Here is a 10,310-nt window from a genome sequence, read left to right as displayed (position 1 = left end):
CTGGGCAGGCGGGTTGGTGACCGGGAGGTACTGACAGTTCGGAGGACTGGCTTCGTCACACCGAAGACGCTGCTGCCCATCTTCGGCCTGTGTATTTCAAAGCCAGCAGTTGGATGGTTATCCCGCCATCGGTCAGCTTTTTTAAGTCTCAAGGTAGTAGTGGAACTGTGTTATCCCTTAGTCGCCTCTTACGACACCCATGGGAAGAGTGGTTGCTTTATTCTTTAATGCCGTAACCACACAGCATATAATACAAGCAAGCTTGTACAAATACGTGTTATTATTGTTATGTTGGCACCTATTAAGATAATGACAACATCACGCAGAGAGGCAGATAAGTTTGGGTGTGTGTTTTCTAAATCGTTTTGTCTACCGTCACATAAAACTGACACCCTGAAGTGAGCTAGTCAACGAAGAAGAAGTTAGCAACATGAAGTTAGCTAGCCAATGAAGTATAACTTCTTACGTGCGTACATAAGTAGGTACACACACTTTTTTTGGTGTTATATTGCTTTTTTTTATTTACACAAACAGATTATGAGAAACTTAAAATATCAGGTGCTACAACTTATTATCCAAGAAAAGATTCAAGGTAAGAGCAGTGTGGGCCGTAGAAGAATATCTTAGCTAAAAAATCGACGCCAATCGATCGAATGGTTTGGGACTCGTTCATTATTCAGAACCGCGCTGTCAAGGGTACAAGTTGCCAAAATGATCGTCGAACTTCGTGAGAAGATGGCATTTCAAGAAGAAGAAAAGTAAAAAAATTATTGGTCAGAAGTTAGGGGCATACATTTTAGCAAGTAATTTTATTTTATATATATTATAGGTAAACATAAAAATAAAATCCTGTAACAACAATATATCAAGCAGACACATCGTGAGTACTAAGTAAACATGAGGTAAGTGAAGAGTCATTGTTTCCAAAGCAACCGTCGTATGTTTGGCCCGCTGTTAGGTCTGCTATTGAGAGTAGGTGTGAACTGTGAAGCCTAGTCATGGTGAGTAAACAGGCGATGATCGTGCAGATTATATTTACTCTGGCGTTAAATGACGTTTATATACGAGATTTCTGTGTAAATAAAAATGAATTGCAGAAGTTTATGTACATAGTTGACTGCACTAAATTGGACATTTTAATCGTTTTAGTGTTCGCTATTGACAGGACTGTTTGTTTAGTGAAAATTAATATATATATTGGTGCGCAGTTCACCAGGTCAGCAATTTGTTATGATGATATACATTTTACAATTATTGAAGAATATTACTTGATTTTTTAGTATATAGTATTACTTGTAGATGTTGAACATCTGGTACACCTCGGATGTTTAAGAATTTTTGTGATGCAGAAATATAAAAATTATATAAATACATATACAGTACGACTGTAAAAATAATATTACTAACAATATTTTTAGTAGAGAATATAATGTAATATTTTTAGTATAGAATATAATAAATAAAGATATCCGTATATGGAATATCACACTGAATTAAAACAAATAGATTAGATACAGTACCTACTAGTTAACTAGAATTTTACAATCTAAATAATACTGTCATAATAATAATGAGCTATGTTTTGTTCTAGGGATTTATATTTTTAAAAAGACTGTCAAGTCACTGCTATGACATGGGTTTATCCCCTCTAATGGATTTGACGTTTAGATGAAGCCAAAAATACACATATGTGACGATGGGTTTTCATTACAGTAATTAGATTCTTATTAAAATTCTAATTAATTTACTAATAAATCAAGTTTATGGCTAAAAGTTTTACAGATAAGTTAAATTATAAATTAGAATAAAAAATGCCAAATTAACATCAGTGTCTGTTAAAAATCTGTCGCTCGGAATTTTTAACCAAATAACCAAACAAAAATACAACGCGATATCCTTCAATATCCTTATAAACCCGAACGACAAAACAAAAGAATAATAGTTCATTAAAACGAAAAAAAAAGCAGCGAAAACTGCAACACGAGTCACGCAATTATCTCTTGACGTGACAACAAAATGCATTATTTTAGAGTTTTTTTCACACCGTGATAACGTGACGAGGCTCTCGTGACATTCGTTAACACCTCTTGCTACCTAACGAGGTATCAAAATGAATGAGATCCACTCGCATCCGACTCTGATAAAAATTACCAAGTGTTAGCTTACGACTATTGAGATCAGTGTTGAATATTCTTGTTGTTGTTGTTGTTGTAATATTATTGTTTTTTTTTTAATTGACAATTAATGGAGGCAAAAATCTTTTCATTCCATACGAAAATAACTTAGTGATGGAATAATAAACAAATAGAATAAATCATCGATAAATGTGAGACCTTAATATACCTTTTTTTACGAAAAAATATTTTTGTACATTCGTAATCACCAAAGGTAAATAATCTGATTTTTTTGAAGTAACATTTCTTTACGCACGCTCGACTTGAGGATTATGCTGATGAATGTGTGACGAGAGCGTTACGAAAAGTGTTATCAATATAGATATATAGTTAGATGGATCTTAAGAAGTTTTACTTCAGTCGTGTGGTCTAAAGCACACTTGTTTCTTTATGAACATAAAAGATAAAGGTCGGAGTTCAATCAGTGACACTGCTACTGTGTTACGGTAATATCTATGATGAATGGCATAAGGACATAATTTCACACACGAAGCAAATACTTTTACATATTTTATCAGAGCGGAAATTAAACTTGCAAACGTCGATGCCTTAGTTCACTAAACGGAAATTGTTGTCAACAATGAAGTAACACATTTAAATAATTCAAGTTACTACTCATCGTTTCTCCGTTGACAAGATAAATGCGACATTCGGGGTTCATTAGCACAGAATACGATAGTTGACGTCATATTCAATTAGAGGGTAGTTCACAAACAGCGCTCTCGACTGACACCGGGGGGCGACACTGTATTGTGAATTGTCACTGTTATACACACGTGCTGATAGGGCTGACACAGCATCTGTTGATGTTTTAATGAACATTTAATAACACGTTATAATAATGACATGTCCAAAGCGTAATTGTAATTAAAATACAAATGGTAGCCCTATTTATGTTACTTGTATTAAAAAAAAAAGTTTTGATTATGTAGCTATTTTTTGTTTAAATTCAGTGCTTATGCACAAAAGGCTCTCAGTGCCATAAAATCACTAGGAAACAGTTGTTTCTAGTTTAGATTTCAAAAACTTACTAATTAAAAGCAAGCAGTGAGAAGCAATATATAGAATATATATAATATAGAAGTTAGGTACGTTGTCGTACTTTTATTCGTATATGAACTACTAAGTTCTCAGCATTTAAATAAACTACCAAATTTTATAAATGAAATGAAAACATAAAATATAACAATAGCGATTGACAAGACATTCATCATAATTACACTTCTTCAAAAAAAAAAAAAAACAAAAAAAAAGCAAAGATCAAAATAAAACTAGAAGTTATACGTTACGTGGCACGTCATTACGGCCTACAATCTACAATGACAAAAAAAAAAATTTGTTCGCCTCATATTTTCTGAAAAAATAATTACGATCTTGCAGAAGTTAGAAATTATGTAGTCAAAGTCATGTCAACATGAAAAAAAATGTTTTATATATTATTCGTTTAATAATATATCCTAAAAGATCCAATGATAACAACAAAAAAAAAAATAGTGGTTATAAAGTTAAAATATAATACACAGTTAACCCTGTCGCGGTCTTCTGTCATGGAGTAAACACGGCAGCTAATGGCGAGCGACGGCTTGCTCAGCTGCGTGGCATGCGTTGTTTGATCAGCGCGAATTCAAGACTTCCAAGACGAGGTATGTCAACAAATATACAAACATATATACATATATATATTCTTCTATATTCTTTTCAATAACATGTGTCTTCGAATTACCAGTACTCAAGAATTTATGTTACTAAAAGGTATTCGAAAGTATAAACACATAATCTATACTAATATTGTAAAGCTGAAGAGTTTCTTTGTTTGTTTGAACGCGATAATCTTAGGAACTACTGGTCCAATTTGAAAATTTCTTTCAGTGTTAGATAGCCCATTTATCTAGGAAGGCTATAGGCTATATATATATATAGCTATTAATATATATCATAACGCTATGACCAATAGAAGCGGAGCACCAATGAAGAATGTTTCAAAATCGGGACTTTTTTCCTTTTGAGAGCTTTTGCTGCGTGCGCTACAGTTTCGCAAAAATCATGTATGACATAATTATGTGTGGAACAATTGTTCCTATTTCACGTGAACGAAGTCGCGGGCAGAAGCTATGATTATAAAGATAAAAAAGATACGAATTAATAGTGTTTGACTTTTGTATGAGTTCAAATCAAGATTGCACTATTTACTTGCGATTACTTGCAGGTTGTTTGCACACGTACAATCAAGGCGTTCAACATCATCATTGAAGAAAGGAAGTAATAGGTACAGATAACAAAATAAAAATCAATATCATCAAAAAGACAAAACAAAAGAAAAAAAAAACAAAATTAGAAACCTCCAAATTAAAAATCCAGTCACAAAAAAATAAGTAAATAAGAAAAAAGACAGTGATTATACGAACAAAAAATCCATTTGCAGCTTAGAGTTGAGCAAAAAGGTACATCACTCAGCTTGGAGTTGAAAAAAAAAACTAGCTAGCGTGTGAGGCATTAATTATTTATTAATTTTTTATTTTAAACAAGAAATTAGTATTATATTTTGTGTACACACAATACAACACAACTACAATCCCTAGAGAGAGGCCAGCAGTTGGATTATTAGACGCTGAATCGGATCGAAATACAAAACGGTAGAACAGTATGTAATACCAACTTCTAAACACAATTATTATACGTTAACGTCATATTAACTGCATTATCTTTAGTACATAGTATTACATTACTCATAGCCAACCAACAGATATTCAAAAGCTTGTCTGTTCACTCCCACGCGGAGGCGGATATTTTGGTGGCCGCTCGAACATTAGCGAAGACAATGGCGGTATAATGTATGTGTGTCTTAATGTTAATTTATGCACCACACTGTATTGAATGTATAATGTTTTAGGATAATGTTAGGGTTTTGTCATTTGGTGACTATATGTTTTACTGAGGTAAGGCAAAGCAGGAAATATCCTGCTCAAATCTGGAGCCCGACTGGCAAAGAAGCTCGATTTTACAGAAGATCACAGCTAAATACTAAATAACATTACTTTCAAACAGTGTTGTGTTCTTGTGGTGAGTAAGTTGACCAGAGCTCCCGGGGTGAATTTTGTGGTAAGGTCGGCAACGCGCTTGCGGTGCTTCTTGTGGTGTTCCAGGTGTCCAGTCTGTAAGCAACGGTAATCGCTTATCATCAGATGAGCCGTGCGCTTGTTTGCCGACCTAGTTGTATAAAAATATATATATCAATATATATATATATATATAAAGTTTTATTATTTTGTAAAAAAATGTTTATATGTGTACGACTACATGAACTACACTACACATAATTATAAACACACAGACTTATACACATATTAAAAACTTAACATCCCTTTTAATTAAAAATTAATCCCGGGATTGTGTTAGGTTATTGTAAATATTGCCAAATTTTGGACACCTTGATATATATGTGTGTATGTGTATTTGCAAGTGATATAAACGAATTTCTTACAAGCAATATATTATTCCACTCACGATAATATTTATCGTTGAGTCTTGCCATCGATTCAGTTTTAAACGACCATTCGATTTGTGATTCGAATTGAGATGTGCACTCTTCGATGACATCGTGTATTCTAATTTTGTAAAGGCTATGATTATTTCTTTTTGTTTTGACTTGAAAACTTTTCGATGTATTCCGTTGACTTTTTACTTGACTGTCAAGAAGGGGTCAAGTATTTTATTAAAAAAAAGCGTGATTATTGTGAGACGCTAAAATTTAAAGTTTTCTTTGGGTACTAAGTATACGAGTATCAAATAAAGGGCTCATCGTGAGAATTTTAAAATAGTATGGGTATCATGACCATATCGACGGGTCCTACGCATAAGGTCGTAATACATAAAAACGTTTTTTACAGGAGAGCCATTTTCATTACCGTCACTGCTAAAGTTCGTTTGAGATACATCTTTGATCAGTGTTTCTAGTTTATATGATCAATAATTCGCTTAAAAATATAATGCTAAACTGTAAATGAAATAAAAATTAATATTTACACAAAAATAACTCATTTTAGTTACTTACGACTTTATACTTATTGCAGAAACGTCGTATCTTGTTGTTACGACCTTATGCTTTCGATCAGGTTGTTATTAACTTTGTAAATAAAGTCGTATGTTTGAGTTACGACGTTATGCTCCGTGTAATCTCTTATAATATCTCTAAGAAATGGGTCGTAAGAAGCTACGTGGTAAACAAAAATCGCAAATTTCAGCTAAAATCAACTTTTTAAAATAATCATTATCAGATTTTCTTAGTTCCCCACAGTTTTTTATATAAGAAATAAAGAAAATTAAAACTGATCCATAAACATATGAAGGATAATCATTAATTTGATAATTAAATATAATTTATTGTTAATAAATTTTTAAACTAGAATCAGTCTTTAGCTGCACTAACAATAAAAATAAAAGTGAATCAAATAAATCTATATTTTGTTATGATAATCCGAAATATCATTTTATAATACAACAGTTAATAGTTATATTTGGAGTGGCGACTGGCGAGCATTAAAGGAGACCTACGTCCAGCAGTTGACTTGTAAGGGCTGATGGATGGAATGGTTATAATCAACTTAAAGAAACCTTAAATAACGAAATAAGCAATAACCTCTGTCTGGTTAATATAAATATAAGGAGTAAAAACATCTTACAATCAAATATATTTATTTATTTATGAGTAAACGAAAACTAGTCAGATGAATGGCTACTGTTCTGTTCGGCACCAATGCTACTGTGTGATAACTGTTGATAAAAACTATGAAATTCTTGAAGAATTGTACGTCCTTGATAAAGACTTAATAAATCATTAAATTTTGCAGATATAATTGGATATAATTGATCAGTGTAACATGGAACTAAAACTTCTGTATTTAAAATATTTTCATTTTTTCTTCTCGATGATTCTCATATTATTTTCATCTTTGAAGTGATAACGATAGTTCAAAATATAGGGTTTACTCGACACTATCTGAACTTCTCTAGTTTTACTCCAAGCTATTTTTTGGTTTATTGTATTTGTAGCCGAATTTCTACACATAATTTCAATTACATTATAACGGGGAGGGTTAACTTCCGGCCATATTCATCTTCTATTGTACTTCACTATCTGCTTTGTTTGTAATATATTTGTGGTGTACAATAAAGTATAAAATAAATAAATCAATCAATCAAACCATTGCGCAGGGATATATATAAGCTTATTTTTGACATTTCTCTCAATTAAAGCGTAAACGGAATTCGCTTCGATTTGTATATACTCACCCTCTAAAAACCTATGAAATATTGTTATTACCATTTACCATACTTTCTTGCTGCATAAGTATATAAAGCAAACACAATATAATTTCTGTTTTGACCGACACAACTGTTGGACTAAAACCTGAATCCCTTGGCACCATCATTAACTTTAGTTTCAATAAACTTAGATAAACAGCTTGCTACTTCATATGTCCCGTGTTTGTCATTAATCTCAGGCCACATGTAACTATAACCTGCACAACGAGCAAGATCAAAAACAGTAATATTATAAATTAACAAATTTCTTTTATGATGAAATATTCATACATTGCGATGGGGACAGACATAAAATCTTTTGATAATCAAAACACGCGATAAATATTCTTTCTTCACTATCTATAGCTTCTTTTTTATCATTCTCCTTCATTTCTCTAGTCTGAGTCTGGTTTCTTGTGTAATTTTCTTGTTTTTTTTTTATCTTCTTCAGTCATTATATTTTTATTTGTGTAGTATATATGGCATTCGTTAAAGATATACTTTTTCAGTTTATGAAATGAGGTATTAATAAAGTTTTGTTTCATTATATTACGATACTTTCTTAGCTTTGTCGCTTTCTTCGTTATATTTTCAGTAGCACACCAACTCATTGTATAAAGAAAACATTTTTGTGAATGTCAGGTCGCTGTCTAGGTAAATTTAGTAGAATCTTTGCGCAAATAATGGGATTCAATGAGCTAAAACGTTTTGACATACTTTAAAACTTCCTGTTTCATTTCATCGTCAATGACAATAGTTTTGGTACCACCACGCCGATTAGGAGAAATAGACCCACCACCCAAGCACCATTTGGACTGTTCTCTCCCCTATGGAGAGTGTATTAAGAAACATTGTCTTGCAGATCAACACCTTATTAGGAACGTCAGATTTGGGCTCAATACTTAATCGTTTTTTTTTCGTCTAGACACAGTATTTGAAGTAGAAGGATACTTAGTGTATCCTAGTTCGGTATGATTGAATCGTCAATCGTATTTAAAAGATTGACCGAACATCGTCTTGTACAAATCCCACCGGTGTTCAGCTTCAAGTGGCGTCGGTGATTTTGAAATCAAAAATCTTATTTTATACAAGCACAATCGCTACATTAATCATCCAATTGTAATTGAACTAAAATGTCATTAAAAATGGATTTATAAGCTTTATTGAAAAATCAAAAAATCGTATCTCTATTTCTAAACAAAGCATAAAGTCGTATTGACTGTGATACGACTTTGTGCGCTTAATTATCCTTAAATTATAACCAAGCATATGGTCGTAACTATAAGTTACGACTTCTAGAATAAAACTGTAGCGCAGTATAAAGTCGTAACTGGCACATTACTAGTGTTGGTCTACGGCGCATACAGTCGTAACATGGCCGAACCGATGTTATGCGCCGGACCGTATTATTTTTCGTCAAGCCCTATTAAACACTATCTATAACTAATATAGTTTATTCGTTTGATAATTTTATATAGCTAATTAACTACATTTATTAATAATAAAAGTAATATTCGATAAAACTTACCATTTCCAAAATTGTCACCAGTCGTTACTATTTTACTGCTTAGGTTATGCTTATTTAAGTCTAATTTTAAAATCTTTGACGAACGTACATTACTCATTACATTGGTTTATAATCGCATAAGTGTTAGTAATTAAAATTAATCAAAAACTACAAAGAAATTTGACTTACAGTAATATTATTTTGAACATTAAAAATGGAGACTCCGATCATGTCATACGACGTCGGTACTATGCTCTTAATGACCCGGACACCGTCCAATAGATCGGAGCATATCGTCGCAACTAGCAGCGCGACCTTATGCGCGGAAACGTTTTAATGTTAAGACTATTAGCAATTCAAAAACTTATAATTTATAGAAGATATTAATATTCTGACTTCAGGAATCTTAAATGCGGTTTATTATTGTTCTAATGACACAAAAATACAATTTTGCTCAAAAAACACGTTACGACCTTATGCGTAGGACCCGTCGATATAAAATACAATGAGTTTTTTTCTTCTCTGTTTTCATTTAAACTTACTTTTAATGCAGTCGGTGTTTTATTCTTTAAATATATACAATACTCGTTTATACTAGAGACATACGGCATACATACAGTATAACTGACATAGCTATACGATATTTGTCGCATTTTAGGTCCGTCCTTCGAACTACGACACTAAAAATTTTTATTCCGAAAAGTGGAGCGAAAGGAGTAGCTTGTACAAATTTGATTATAAAATTTCTATAGATTTTTTCTTTGTTTCAAATGAACATTGACATAATGAATACGTTGTTTTTACATTCTGTAATTGCTAAGCGACTTTTATAAAAAGTGAGAGGTTCTTAATTCGACTGTATTTTTTTTAATGTGTGTTAACTCAGAACTTTTGACAGGTTGGACCAATTTCGATGATTTTCAAAGCGAAAGGCGGTGCATCTCATGTGGTCCCATTTAAATTTAATTAGGATCCGACAAGTACTTTTTGAGTTATCGATAATATTAAAGCGTATTTACTTGACTATTTTTTCGTATACATTGTATTACTGGTCGATGTGATTAGTTTTTTTTTTTTGTTTGCGAGCAAACAATTAAACCGATTCAATAAAAAAGAAAGGGTATTGTTTTTAATATTATAATACATTATTATTTTTCTATATTTTCTAATATGTCTATGGAAACGTACGAGGTAAATAAGAAAAAAAAAATAACACGTTATTAACTATAAAAATGGCGTCCCTTAATCCCAACTCATTACACTAGAATATGAGAAAAACTGTAGGCATTGTTTCTTGGTTTATATCTTCCTCGTGAAATTATGAACTA

The 10,310-nt window shown here is 32.1% G+C and overlaps 1 long non-coding RNA gene across 1 annotated transcript; it reads left to right on the top strand.

The window, feature by feature from the left end:
* The first annotated feature begins 677 nt into the window (after positions 1–677).
* On the top strand, positions 678–4,512 carry LOC123659970. Its single transcript, XR_006744111.1, has 3 exons — positions 678–803; positions 3,698–3,817; positions 4,381–4,512. It is a non-coding gene; the product is annotated as an uncharacterized LOC123659970 (long non-coding RNA).
* Positions 4,513–10,310: the final 5,798 nt, after the last annotated feature.

The sequence above is a fragment of the Melitaea cinxia genome, chromosome 14, assembly GCF_905220565.1.
Source record: "Melitaea cinxia chromosome 14, ilMelCinx1.1, whole genome shotgun sequence".
NCBI lineage: Eukaryota > Metazoa > Arthropoda > Insecta > Lepidoptera > Nymphalidae > Melitaea > Melitaea cinxia.
Note: the sequence above shows the minus strand (reverse complement) of the source record. Positions and strands in the feature narration are given on the sequence as shown.